General features: G+C 41.2%; 1 long non-coding RNA gene across 1 annotated transcript in view; it reads right to left on the reverse strand.

Annotated features, from left to right (window-relative positions):
• Positions 1–14,247, reverse strand: part of LOC310852602 — a 67,104-nt gene extending 52,857 nt beyond the window's left edge. The window contains exon 1 of the long non-coding RNA XR_014568309.1: positions 14,212–14,247. This is a non-coding gene — a long non-coding RNA (uncharacterized lncRNA). The remainder of the gene's footprint in view (positions 1–14,211) is intronic.
• Positions 14,248–14,769: the final 522 nt, after the last annotated feature.

Genomic DNA, 14,769 nt, shown 5'->3' on the forward strand with positions numbered 1-14,769 from the left:
ATTGCTATTCTGAATAATGTTTTTATAGGGTGAGGGACACTGGGGGTGAGCTCATGGAACCAAGAATGTGGTGGGCCCAGAAACTTTGGGAACCACTGGGGGGGCGATTTGCCCCTCACGCTGAGGGGGTACGCTCACCTGATGCATCACATGATGTGTCAAATGATGCTGCCTGGGTCGGGATGTGTGGAGGGTGATCTCCATGCCTGCTCGTCCCAGTCGCAGCTCAGCAACCTGGCAGCCCAGGAGCTGGGCTTCAGCTGAGACGAGCGCAGGTGATTGTTGCTTCACTTGTCCTAGCTTCTGCCTGGGTCCTGGGCTGCCGGCAGAGGGTGCCCAGCTGCAGGAGGGGGTGGCAGTCCCCTCAATATTAGGGTGGCCATTGCCCTTGCCCAAAAATATTGGGAGAGCTGAAGCCCCCTTTGTCCCATATACCTGGCACCACTGGGAACCACAGATCTAGAATTATCAAGATAGCAACAGAACATGAATCAGGACCTCCAATGTCCACTTTACATTAACAGCCTGGAGATACTCTGGAAGAGAGATGGGGAACCTTTTTGAAGGCTCTAGTCCCTTTCTGGGCAACCTTCCAGGCACTCATGCCAATGGAGGGTGGGACCTGAGGTGAAAGTGGGTGGAGCAATGAATGCAGATTTTATCTTTGCACTGTAGGTTAGCTTTTTTCACACACCCTTTTCTGTCCTTCAACCAGACAAGCAAGAGGCGTGATCAAAGTCCAGGGATACATCCCAGCCAAGTGAAAGAACCTGGGGTATGAATGAGGACCAGTGATGGGTGTGGTCCAGGAAGAGTTTTGAGGGTTAGACAGAAAGACCTGGAAGTCCACATTCAAAGCTTGCACCTGACGTTATCCAGCCCTGATGTAGAACTCACTTGTGAGATCCCACCCTATGATGACATTTTGGATTCCTAAAAGATTCCCTTGCTTTGCTGATTCCAGGCCCTGGTTCAGCACTAAAACCTCAAAGAAAGAGTGAGGTCATGTTTATCAAGCTGGAAGCATTAAAGGAAGGCTCTGATATATTTTAATGCTGATTTCTCTCCCTCAGGCAGAAAATATTCACTTAAGCCATTGATTGTGTTCCTTAGCATTGTGGCATTCTCATTAATATCAGCTACTGTACTGTGCTCGTATTGATGTATTATGAGGAACCATTTAAACCTAATAAGTTTAATCAAATATGCCATTTTAAAAACAAAAGAAAATAATGTTTGTTTGGAAATCTAATGCTTTTGGCAATGGAAGGGGAAAAATGAGGCCATACCTCATCTTAAATTCAAAAATGTATATAGCAGTGATTTCAAAGCCCTCAGCAATAACTGTGGAAATGAAAATGTTCAAAATGCAGTGAGCTCGACATTATGCAAAACTAGAGAGGCAAACAAAGAATGCTGCTTGGAAATATATTTATTTGTGCAGTGTTTTAAACTGACACTTGTAGGTCTGTCACAGGTAATTGAGTTATCTGCCATGAGACGGCAATTGCTTTAGGGACATGAAAGAACAGCAACAAAATACAGTATAAGGTTCACCAGTGGAATCTAAGGGCCTTCTTTCAGGTGGGCTGCAGGACTGGTATGGGGAATCTCTGACTCAGAAGCAGGAATGGAGGAGAGTGTCACTGATTCCACCTCTGTAAGCAAATTTGCACCTCTCAGACAAATAGATGGACTGGAACATTATTATTATTCAGATTTTGTATTTCTCCAAATTTTACTCTACTGTACTCAGCTCAGAAAATGTACCAAGGTGACCTGCAAATTCATGGAATGTTCCATATTTTAAAGAAAGAAGGAAAGAAAAATGTACCAAAATACCTGTGAACTTCTAGCTCATGTGTCTTAAAGGGATTTCATCAATTCACTGAATAATGAATGGAAAAACCTGGTGTAAATAGACAGGTGAAGTTAAGCTCTCCTCGATGGGTTTACGTATTTCAAAACACATCCGTTTGAACATATATTCACTGCCTTTTATGTACTGATTTTACACAACAGCACAACTTCTGAGCGCCTTTGATTAGGTGACAATTAACTAGTACCAGCAAACTCACACTTGCAGCCTTTCTACTCCCCAAGAAAGAAATATCTCCTTGTATAACCATTAGCGTTTGATGTGGATGTCATGCAATGCAGACTTCTCAGTACAATTAAGCACCCACTTTTCAAAGTTCAAATGGTGGCAAAAGCTCTACAAACTCAAATTGGGTTAGAAATAATCTAATAATCTTTATATCCTTCTATCCACCCACTTCCACAGAAAGTGACTTTTGCTTCTACCAGTTCAGAAACGGTGTCCCTATTTGTTGCTCAGCACAATGCAGCTGTCACCTTTGGTTTCTACATATGCCAAAGGATGCAGATGCCAACAGTAGCAATGTATCAAAGGGCATGACATGGCACTGGGTAAGAAAAGAATTATGGGCCACATCTGACAGTCAAAAGAAACCAGCTGCATGAGAATGAATGCTTGCAGCTGCAATGAGTAGGCTTCATAGCCAACAGATATGGAAGGGAGCTGACGGGAAGGCGATTCTTATAAAGATGGTGGGCTGGCTTCATTATTGTAGCTAGGAACAAAGACTTCGGCAGTGGGCAAAATAAGTGACTTACCTTTCTGAGTATTTTTGCTGCAATCAACAACAAAAAAAGAAATTGGTTTTTTCTCCCTTTTATCTGGCTTGTGGAAATATTAAAACATGGTAACTGAGAGATTAAGGGTTTATTTTTTTAAAAAAAGTGGTGATTTCATATATATATATATATATATATATATATATATATATATGCAGGTTTTGGTGTCCTCGGGTGTCTTCCCGTGTAAAAGTTGGGGTGTCTAGGCGACGTTTCGACGAGGTCTCACTCGTCATCTTCAGGCTGGTGCTTTCGGCTTCTTGTTACTGGAACAGAGCGGGATCTCAATGTTTGAGTTCCTATAAATACTGTAGAGGGGGTGTGGTGTCTAGCCTCCAATGTTCTGGGCAGAGAGGAAGTTCCCAGGCTAGTGTGCCTTTTCTTCTTTTGTTCCTTAATTACTTGAGAGATACCTTGAGTGATTTCTTGAGTGATATCCTGAGTACCACTTAGGTGGGTCATTAGGTGTGGATTAGTTGCTAAAGTCTTTGTGTCTTGACCTCTTGAACTTTGTGAAGAGTTTTCCTGAGAAGATGGCTGTATTGCACTTAGTTGTGCTTTGGCTTGGCTTCGTGTATAGGGGCGAGCTGTGGTTTTGTGGCTTGTGTCAGCCAGATCTGTGTAGGGATTGCAGGGGGGTGCAGCATCCGGAGGTGCCACCATGGATTGGCTACTGGATGGTGTCAGTAATTCATCTGTGGAGAGGGTCTGGGTTTGGGTCTGGTGTGGTTGATTGGTGTTGGCGTTCTGTGTGCCTCTGGATCTGGTGTCAGTTTTTGTGGGGAGGGCTAATTTCCAGATGTCTGGCAAGCGGGATGTGTCGTCACGCTTGTTCATGTTGTGAGGGTGTTTCTCTATCTCGATGGCTTCCATGATTATTCTCTTGTGGTGATGTTCCGTGTTAAAGAGCAATTTGGAATCTGCAAAATTAATTTCGTGTCCTGTTTCTTTCATGTGTTGGAAAAGAGAGGAAGTTTTTTCTTCTTTTTTGACGGCATTCTTGTGTTCTGCGATACGTGCATTTATTCGTCTGTTTGTTTGTCCAATGTACGTGGCTGGGCAGACTTTGCAGGGTATTTCATAGATCCCTTGGTTTTCCAACTGGATTTTATCCTTGGGGTTTCTGAGGATATTGGCTATTTTTTGGTTGGTGCAAAAGGCTGTTTTGATATTGTGTTTATGGAGGATTTTGCTAATTTTATCTGTAGTGCCCTTGATATAAGGAAGGAGGGCCATGCCATTGTTTTCTTCTGTGTCTTGGTTTTTGGGGGGTGTTTCCTTTTGGATTAGCTTCGTAATCCTGTTTTGCTGGTATCCATTGGCAATTAACACATTTGAGAGATTCTGTAACTCAGTTGTCAAGTGGTCTTTGTCAGCCAGGCGTTTGGTTCTGGAGATGAGAGTCTTGGCTACGGAGTTTATTTGTGCAGGGTGGTGGTGTGATTGTGCATGTAAGTAGCGGTTGGTGTGTGTTTTTTTCTGGTAGATAGTGTGTCCTAGGGAGCCATCAGGTTTTTTGTAGATTAGGACGTCAAGGAAGGGAAGTTGGTTGTTGGCTTCTATTTCCATAGTGAATTGTATTTTGGGGTGTAAGTTGTTGAGATGTGTGAGGAAGCTATCCAGTTTTTCCTTCCCGTGTGGCCAAATTACAAAGGTGTCGTCAACATATCTGAGCCAAAGTTTGGGTTTGTGTTCTGACTTGTCTAAAGCATTGGTTTCAAAGTGTTCCATGTACAGGTTTGCGATGACCGGTGAGAGGGGTGATCCCATAGGTGCTCCTTCTATCTGTTTGTATCTTTGTCCATTGTGGATGAAGTACGTGTTGGTTAGGCAGTGGTTGGTCAGGTCCAAGATGTATTCGGGGGGATTGTATTTGTTTTGAATAGCTGTCAAGGCTTCATTAATGGGCACTTGTGTGAAGAGAGATACAACATCGAAGCTCACAAGTAGGTCATTAGGATGTAGGTTTTGCTTCTTTATTGTTTCTATGAACTGGAAGGAGTTTGGTACGTGTGAAGAGATGGATTCTGCATAGGGCTGAAGTTGCTTGGCGAGAAATTTAGCGAGATTTTGTAGAGGTGAGCCTATGGAGCTGACTATTGGTCTGAGTGGTGTTCCCAATGGCATGGCCCTCCTTCCTTATATCAAGGGCACTACAGATAAAATTAGCAAAATCCTCCATAAACACAATATCAAAACAGCCTTTTGCACCAACCAAAAAATAGCCAATATCCTCAGAAACCCCAAGGATAAAATCCAGTTGGAAAACCAAGGGATCTATGAAATACCCTGCAAAGTCTGCCCAGCCACGTACATTGGACAAACAAACAGACGAATAAATGCACGTATCGCAGAACACAAGAATGCCGTCAAAAAAGAAGAAAAAACTTCCTCTCTTTTCCAACACATGAAAGAAACAGGACACGAAATTAATTTTGCAGATTCCAAATTGCTCTTTAACACGGAACATCACCACAAGAGAATAATCATGGAAGCCATCGAGATAGAGAAACACCCTCACAACATGAACAAGCGTGACGACACATCCCGCTTGCCAGACATCTGGAAATTAGCCCTCCCCACAAAAACTGACACCAGATCCAGAGGCACACAGAACGCCAACACCAATCAACCACACCAGACCCAAACCCAGACCCTCTCCACAGATGAATTACTGACACCATCCAGTAGCCAATCCATGGTGGCACCTCCGGATGCTGCACCCCCCTGCAATCCCTACACAGATCTGGCTGACACAAGCCACAAAACCACAGCTCGCCCCTATACACGAAGCCAAGCCAAAGCACAACTAAGTGCAATACAGCCATCTTCTCAGGAAAACTCTTCACAAAGTTCAAGAGGTCAAGACACAAAGACTTTAGCAACTAATCCACACCTAATGACCCACCTAAGTGGTACTCAGGATATCACTCAAGAAATCACTCAAGGTATCTCTCAAGTAATTAAGGAACAAAAGAAGAAAAGGCACACTAGCCTGGGAACTTCCTCTCTGCCCAGAACATTGGAGGCTAGACACCACACCCCCTCTACAGTATTTATAGGAACTCAAACATTGAGATCCCGCTCTGTTCCAGTAACAAGAAGCCGAAAGCACCAGCCTGAAGATGACGAGTGAGACCTCGTCGAAACGTCGCCTAGACACCCCAACTTTTACACGGTAAGACACCCGAGTACACCAAAACCTGCATTCCTGTACCCGTGAAAATCTACGAAAGCAAATATATATATATATATATATATATATTCTGAAATTCAGACTTCTAATCTAATCACAAAATTATGTATATATTTACTAATAAGTTTTAATGATCGGTTTTTGGAGAAGCACATTGTTGCAAAATTGTGCAAGTTTTTGGTTCTCACATTTTTCCTATATAAAATGTAAATCCAATATATGTATTAATTGATCCTTAATTTGCCAGTACAGTATGCAAGAAATATGCCTTTGCATATTGCATCTCTTATAGGAGCCAGATTCAGTGGCAGATTCTGTTTTGCTTCTGTGCTGTCTGTGAAATATAGGCCTTGTGCAAATTTAATGTGCCTTATAGTAGTGCCTAGGCTGCATATTTCTTTCCAGCACAAAGGTTTTCCATATATGGAAGCAAGTATCCTAGAATAATACTGAATAAAAAAAAGCACAACAATTTACTAGCTGTGGACCAGCATGCTCCACAGCTATACCAATAATAAAGACATTATATTAATTAAATGCAAATTCAAATATTAAGGCAAGCTGCTGCCCTCCAGCATATGATAATTTTTCCATCTTCGTTATTCAGGAATTAAAAGGAAACCTTCAGAATGCAAACTGAAACTGGTGTAATTTTGTTCTTTTTAAAAATGAGTTGATTAGCTCAGACCCAGTGGGGAACCCTGCTATTTTCCCTGCTGTCACACTTCTTACATTTAGGGAAGAAGGCCTCCAGAGTTTAAGAAAATACAGTCTGCTCATGCTCAAAATTTTATTTTTGTTCAAACTGTGCCTGGTACTGAAACAAATTTCTGGACTTGCACATAGGGACCCTGAAATCAACCAGCAGTGGAATCATGTTTATTTGTAAGTAAGTCCCATTGCATTTGATGAATTTACTCCCAGGGGAGCTGTTAAGTTGTGGGTGAACATATCAGACGACACAGTGATTCTTCAAACAGCTCTTGTTTATTCACAGGCCAGAACAGAACTGAACTGAAGGGTTCAGCCAGCCTGCTTATATAGAGCGCCACTAGAACACAACAGTAATCATTTTCTGTAACTATCCAATCACTGAACGTCACTTTCGATCCCTTATTTGCATATGTGGACCTGAACTATCTACAGTATCCCCCTGCTGGCCCACTTCAGTACATAACAGGAGCGTGCCTAAGAAAGATTGCAGTGTCATCTCAATATGCTGAAAGTATTTTTTGTCAACAGGCAGGTTGCAATTCAATCTGAAATGGGCTGCAGCACAACTTGTTCCTTTAAGAAACAAGAAACCTCTCCTTTTAGAAAAAAATTGAAATCTCTCCTGGATGTTGACATTCTGACTGCATTCTCTGTGACCATACTGATGGTGGTGGGAAGCGTATTTTAGATCCCAGCAGCAATGAATGTGCACTCAGCCAGAGAGGTGTGTCTCCGCTGGGGTCACAGGTAGTCCTGGCATATATGGACATCTGGGGTCCCTGATGCAGTCAAAGTTGTGGAAGTTGAAATGCGTCTTAGTATTATATCTAGCTGACACATTTCTAGACTGTCCTTCAACTGATCTTCACAGAGTGGTGTGCAGATTTTGTTAATACACAGAATAAAATCTCAATGATAAAACTGCAAAACCACAATAATGTGGAAATGCTCACAAGCAGCCCAACACTCAACTATCAGCAACCATTTAGTCCTATTATAAGCCGCCAAAGACAAGGAAGAGCAAATAAAATCTCCAGTTGGTAATGGAAATATATCAATGAGGAAGACATGCAATTCTCCACTGAGAAGGAATTCCACAACCATGGCACCAGAACTGGGTCACACTCATGGTGCAGGGCTACATCTTTATTATTTGTGCTATTATAAACATTAATCACTCATCCTTCATTTGCCATAACAATATGCAATTCCAGTGCTATTTTTCTAGGAAAAGAGGTGCTGGAACTCACCATGAACACCTCCCTCGTTTCTTTTAGAATGGCAGTGGTGCCACCTGAGAAGTGATGGAACTACGTTTTGGGGAGTTCCAGCTGGAAAAAAAAAGTCCTGTGCAGGGCATCTCTCTCTCTCTCTCTCTCTCTCACACACACACACACACACACACACACACACAACAACAACAACAACAACAACAACCTAAAGTGCCTAGTTGGGTCTGCAACAGGTAAAAAAGCACGTTGAATGCCTGCTAGAATAATAATGACTTAATGGCGTGCCAAAAAGCCCGCAGAGAAATGGCCCACCTCTGGCAGGAGGTTCCATAGCCTGGGTGAAGCCATGCAGAAAGCCTCCTCCTCCTCCTTTTTTGGGTTTACACAATGGAACCCATGGTGGAAGCAGCACACTCCAGGAGCCTCTGCAGCAACACAAGGGATGCTGGAGATTATGAATGGGACCAGAAGCTGGGAAAGAGGAGCACGTACCAGCATTCTGATATTGCCCATTCTTTGACTAAGAAGTCCTGTGGATACAGGGGAGGAGGAATATTCATTTGAAGGCATCATTAAATACTCTTTCTGAGCTGGGTTATGCTAGAAAAAAACCATTTTTGATTCTTTTGCCCTCACCTGCAGAAATTACACTAATCTTAAGGGCCCCATTACAGTTGTAGTTAGAGTTAGTGTATTTTTGGTCTTTGTGGAAGCCACCCAGAGTGGCTGGGGAATCCCAGCCAGATGGATGGGGTACAAATAATAAATTATTATTATTATTATTATTATTATTATTATTATTATTATTATTATTATGAGTTTCACCAAGATGGATTTAACCAATAATCCAATCAAGATTATAATAATGTGGCTGGACAATATGAATATATTTCATACTTAGAACAGAATTCCTCAGTTTGGAACAATCCTAGACTTAAAACTACAGATAGATCTTGCTTGAACTTCTATCCCCCTCCCCACCATAAAATAACCAAGATGTTCTTGCCATCCTTTCCCCTTCTATAATATTTAGATCACTTCCATGGGGATGTGGAAAAACTTATTTTGAATCTGAAGTTCAAACTTTCACTTTTCCCAAAATAATATGTGAACCAAAACACAGCTTTTCTTCAAAATCCACACTGCTCTGAATTTTGTGATGCAACTCTCCAAACAAATAGTATTATGGTACTAATGTGCCATATTATGGTATTGTGTGCATATAAATGCAACTATTAGTGAAATGCATTATATTCGGAGGAATTGCTTGCAAAAATGTGTATACTGTATTAGGAACAACAGCATACAATAATGTGTCTATTAGGAGAAATTTGCGCTAAAATGCTAGTGAATTTTCAAGAGGACTTTAAAGAATTAATAAATCCCAAACTGATGTAGAAACGTGAAGAATTTAAGAACTGAAACTGAGAGAAATCTAAATTGACAGATTTGTCCATCTTTGCTGCTCAGTCACACATTTAGCTGGAGACTTAAGCTACTCCTATAACCTCACAATAGCTGCATCTCACTGTAAATGCATTTAGTTAGTACGGAACATTGGCTTCAGTATATTGCAAGTTATTGTGAGAAAATTCCTAACCCCCACTTGATTCTCTCAGGCTAAGCAGTATTCTCGAGGCACAAATTACCATCCAGACTAAATAATGGCAGAAAATTCTGGCCTCTGTTCAAATATCCAATATTGGCTGCAAGCTAAAATTAATTCAAATTAATCTGCTCCACAGAATTTATTGGGCCTCTCCACATCACCTAATGTATTAGATTGCCAAACACATACTCTCTGGCAATGCAATTTCCCGTTGGGGAGAAGAGGATGCAAGATATGTAATCTTGTCCTAAGGTCTAATTATACCTTAGCTAAAACAGGTGCATGTGTGTTTTTGTGTGGGATATGATGAAGGTTTTCATCAACGGAAATGTGAAATTCTGCTTCCATACTAATATGGATAATGGAGGAAAAAATATTTGGTGGAGGTGGGCATGCAGCAACTATCATTATACACTCCAGAAGGTAGCACCTCTTTACTATGAATGCCTCCCCACCACCGCCAAGATGAGAGATCCTGAATAAAGGCCATGCAGCAATGGAAAGGCATAATGCATGCCTAGTGATCCTTGAAAAGCTTTCGGAGCTGTAGCTGCTTCTTACTGTCCCCTTTTGCTAGTGGCAATGCAGAACTGCAAGATTATTTTTAATACGTCTCCTTTCAAGAGCAGCTGAGTTTAGGCTGCATGTTTCCTTTTGTATTCTCTCTGAACGCAATGGCAACAGCATTACAGTCAGGGCTGCAGTACTCTTCTGCGCAGACTCTGCAAGTCCTGACAAGTACTGCTAACCATGCAACAAACCAAAGAATTGCCAAGCATGCAGACATTAGAAAGCAAGCATACTACAGCACTGAGCAGGCTTCAAAAGTGTAGATGAATACAGACATGGAAGAAAGTCAATTATGCTGTGTTTGCCTTTGCCTCACAACACGCTATTGAACCTCATCCATTCTTGGACTACCTCACTGGGCTATACCTCAGTTTCTCCTAAAGACCCTACATAGCTAGATCGTTTTGATATCTGACTTCTACCACACCAGCCTAGACCTTGCCAGGTGGCACTGTGGTCTAAACCACCAAACCTATTGGGCTTGCAGATCATAAGGTTGGTGGTTTGAATCCACGCGATGGGGTGAGCTCCCGTTGATTTTCCCCAACTCCTGCCAACCTAGCAGTTCAAAAGTTTACGAGTGTGAATAGATAAATAGGTACTGCTGTGATGGGAAGGTAAATGGTGTTTCAGCACACTCCGGCTTCCATCACAGTGTTCCATTGTGCCAGAAGCGGTTTAGTCCTGCTGGCCACATGACCTGCCAAGCTGTCTGTGGACAAACATCAGCTCCCTCGGCCTGAAAGCGGAGATGAGCGCCACACCCCATAGTTGAATTTGACTGGACTTAACCGTCCAGGGGCCCTTTACCTACCTTTTACCTTTATATACATAAAAACGTAAGGGTGTCATTGTGCAGCCCCCATTGGGGGATTAGTAGTGCACATCACAATCCTGGATTTGCATCAAGTCAGAGTGCAGCCCCAGTTAGAGGATTGGAGTTGATTTAATATTTGTACTCTTCTTTTCCAATGACAAATGTTGACCTCAGAGTGGCTCACAGTAATCACAACAGCATTTAAAAAACAACAAACATTGCAATCACTATACTATCAACCACATTAGCATATAAAGCAAACGGCAACATTAATCAAAACAATTATTACAATTCAATCAAGTCATAGTGCCTTATGGCAATCCTGGATTTGCCTGAAGTCAGGATGAGGGAGGGGATCAAGAGAGAAGGCAGGTTGCACAACAGCAGAGGAAAGGTGTAGCTTTAAATGACAGCAGAAGTTTGAAGAAAGCAGGGATGGACACATAGGGAAATGGAGGTTTTGCAAAACAGCAGAAATTAGAAAAAAAAGCAGCATGGAGGAGACACAATGTATGGGAGTAGGAAGATGCAGGAGGTCACCATGGGGGTTGTTTGTGTGCAGAGGGGATGCACAAAAGGAAAATGCATGTGGATGAATGTAAAAATGGGTGCAAAGTGGGGCTGCAGATTAGAATAAAGAAGTGGCTTCAGAAATGGGGTTGGGAAGGTGAAAAGTGAATTTAGTGGTTGTATGGGATGGGAAGAGAAAGCTGTAGAGGGTTAATTTGAGGGTGGCAGGGGAGTTGGCTAGTGGAGCGAGCAGGGGTGCAGCTGTATGTATGTATGTTTTTGTGTGTGTGTGTGCATTTATAGTGAAAACCCACCTTATGAAAGAGCTGGGCTTCAAATGTAGTGAAGGACTCACTGCTCTGTGCTTCCCCCTCACCCCATGCTTTCATAAATATTTTCATATAATTGAAAACTCAAATCTATTTCATTTCCCGATTTTAGTGAAATATAATTTACAACCAAAGATTGCATTTCTCGTGAAGTTCCTATCGATCCAGCGCTGCTGGTCTATTGGTGACTCACTTCACATTTATAAGAAGATACTATTCTTATATTACTCATATCCTCAACTGAGGTGTGAGCTCATAACAATTAACAACAAGAAACCTAGCCAGCTTTTCCAGGGAGGCTAGCATACTTCAGTCCTGACCAGCCTACATAAGGTTTCAGTTAGCTCTAGCTGCTCACAGAGACAAGATAACTTGTGGCTGCCTTAGCATAACCCTTTGGAGCTGTCCAAGGTCCTGTATTCTCTCTGCTTGACTCAGACTGGGGACTGGACAGTGCTTGTTTTCCCCATGAGTCTCAAGTGCCCACAGAACTGGTAACTCTTAGAATCACAGAATCATAAATTGTAAAATTGGGAGGGACCACCAGGGTCATATAGTTTAACCCCCTGCAATGCAGACCACCATCTTTGTGGCTTGAGAGCACACAGCATGTATGTTGCAGTCCTACATGATTTGGGGCCAGTTCTGGATAACAGTCCACCTTCTTTTTTATTTTAAAAATAATTTTATTTATAATTTTTCAACTAATAAACAGTTCGACAACATTTCAAATTTAGCAAGCAATCATTCCTCCTACAACTTCTCCTCCCTCCCCTCCATGGTTCCCTCAAATTTTCAATTTATGTTGCATATTATAGTTACTCTATTCTATACCTTTGTCTTATCTCACAATAAATAAATAAAAATCACCCACACTGCTGTTCTTACTCAAATCCTATTTCAGCAGCCATTCTTCTTGGGTAGGTACCACCTCAACACACCATTTTTGTGTGTATAATATTTGTGCTGCCATGGTTGTGTAAAGAAATAGATTCATCTGTTGGGGGGGGATTTCTGCTTCAGTTATCCCTAGTAAAAAAGCTTCTGGTCTTTTTGGGAAAGTTGCCTTAAATAGCTTTTTCAACTCATTATAAATCATCTCCCCAAAGTCCTTAGCTACTTTGTTACTCATTTGTAACATAAGTCTTCTTTACATTTCCAACAAAGATTTGACGTTGATTTATACAGTTTGGATAATTTACTTGGTGTTAGATACCATCTGTATATCATTTTCATAAAATTCTCCCTCAAGGTAAGACATACAGTGAATTTCAACCCAAATTTCCCCAACTTTTCCCATGATTCTAATTCTATGTTGTGCCCCACATGCCTAGCCCAATGGACCACAGTAGATTTAACCTTTTCATCTTTGATTTGCCATTCTAACAATAACTTATACATCCTCGATATCACTATTACTCTATTTTTAATTAGTTTGCATTCAAATTGGAACTTTGCAACACATCAAAGCAACACTTTTTATAGCATTTGAACATTTCATTCAGGTGGCTGTAATGCAACCAGCTCATTACCCAATTTCTAATATCATCAAACTTTTACATATTTTTCTGTAAAATCTAATAGGTCTCCGTATGTTTTTGCATGTTCAATTTCTTCTGGGAAATTGCTACTATGCGTGAAAGCCACATCTTTACTGCTGAGATTCTACCCAATAGTGATAATTTCACCCTTCCCCATATTTTCAAGTTCTTTCTAACCTTTTTCCATACTATGGCATAATTATCTTGGAATATATTGGGGTTCTTAGCAATCAGCCATACACCAAAGTATTTAATTTTTTTCTCAATCTTTATTCCACTTAACACTCCTAGTTCTGCTTTTAACTGTGGTTCTTAACTGCATCACAGTTAAGAACTCCACCTTCTTTTGAAGAAATCTTGCTGATACTCTCACCTCTCAAACATCTCCCTAATTTCAACCTGTGCTTTATGGCAACAAGGGTGTAAACTGAAGCTTGATTTTGTTAAGACAAATAAAAGACATAGCCATTTGCAGCCTAAAGACATCTAAAACCACATCTGTTCAAACACAAGTTTCTTGTTCTGCAGTGGGTCTCTTGAATAAAAAGAGAGAGATGTCTTACATTTATTGCAAGCAATGGCTTTATATTGTGTGTCCTTGAAAGCTCTTGGAGTTAAATACCAGTTAGGATCACAAGATGGCTGCAATTGGTATTGCTGCTTGAGTTCACTACTTTTGCATGTCTCTGTGTGTAACAAAGCAACAAACACTACACCTATTCTTAGCTCACTGAGGGTGCAATCTCATCCATGTCTCTTGAGATGTAGGCCATATTCAGTTCAATGGGAAATACTGCTACGAAAGTGTGTACGGCATTGCAGCCTGAAGCACTTGTTCCAGTTCTCCCTATTAGTAGCACAGAATTCTTATAACACTGTTATCCCACAGCACACATTGCACTTCAGCGCTGAAACAAGCCTTCAAAAATTAATTTAAACCCTTTTCTATGGTGGCACCTGATCTCTGGAATGTTTTCCCCCATCCCAAATTTGAGAGGCTCTATCTATAGTGCGTTTAAAATACTGGAAACGTACCTTTTTGTATAGGCATTTCCTGGTTGTTGATTGCTGGGTTGCACAGCTGGACTGAACTACTGTTTGTTCTGTACTATTCTTAGTATTTTTGGTGCTTTTATCTGCTGGTTATTTGTTATATATAGCTTGCACCCTGCAGGGGTCACTTCAGTGCTGCTAACACAGCATTTTGACTTCCTCCCAGAGGCACACTCCATTGTCTCTCAAGACAGATGAATGCTAACAACAGCAGCAGGAAGCAGTCCGTAAGTTGACTAAATAAATAATAATAATCACAGTTACTTACATACACCCTTATTGGTTTCCCCATAGCACTGTTATATCTATCAAAAGAGTCATCTATCCATTCATTTAATCAAGAACATCATGCGTTTGCTTTTAATAAAATTCCCATGCAAGAACAGTCATATTACCGATAATGTTAAACAATGAAAACACAAAATTCCTTTCTCTCCATTAATTTCATCCCTGATCTTATGACGGTGCTCCAGTTCTTCATTCTATTTAGTTCTATTCTCAGTTGGCCATAAGCACAAGTAAAACATTTGGCCTACAGTC

Source organism: Podarcis gaigeae (genome assembly GCF_964106915.1).
Source record: "Podarcis gaigeae genome assembly, chromosome: 9".
Lineage (NCBI taxonomy): Eukaryota > Metazoa > Chordata > Lepidosauria > Squamata > Lacertidae > Podarcis > Podarcis gaigeae.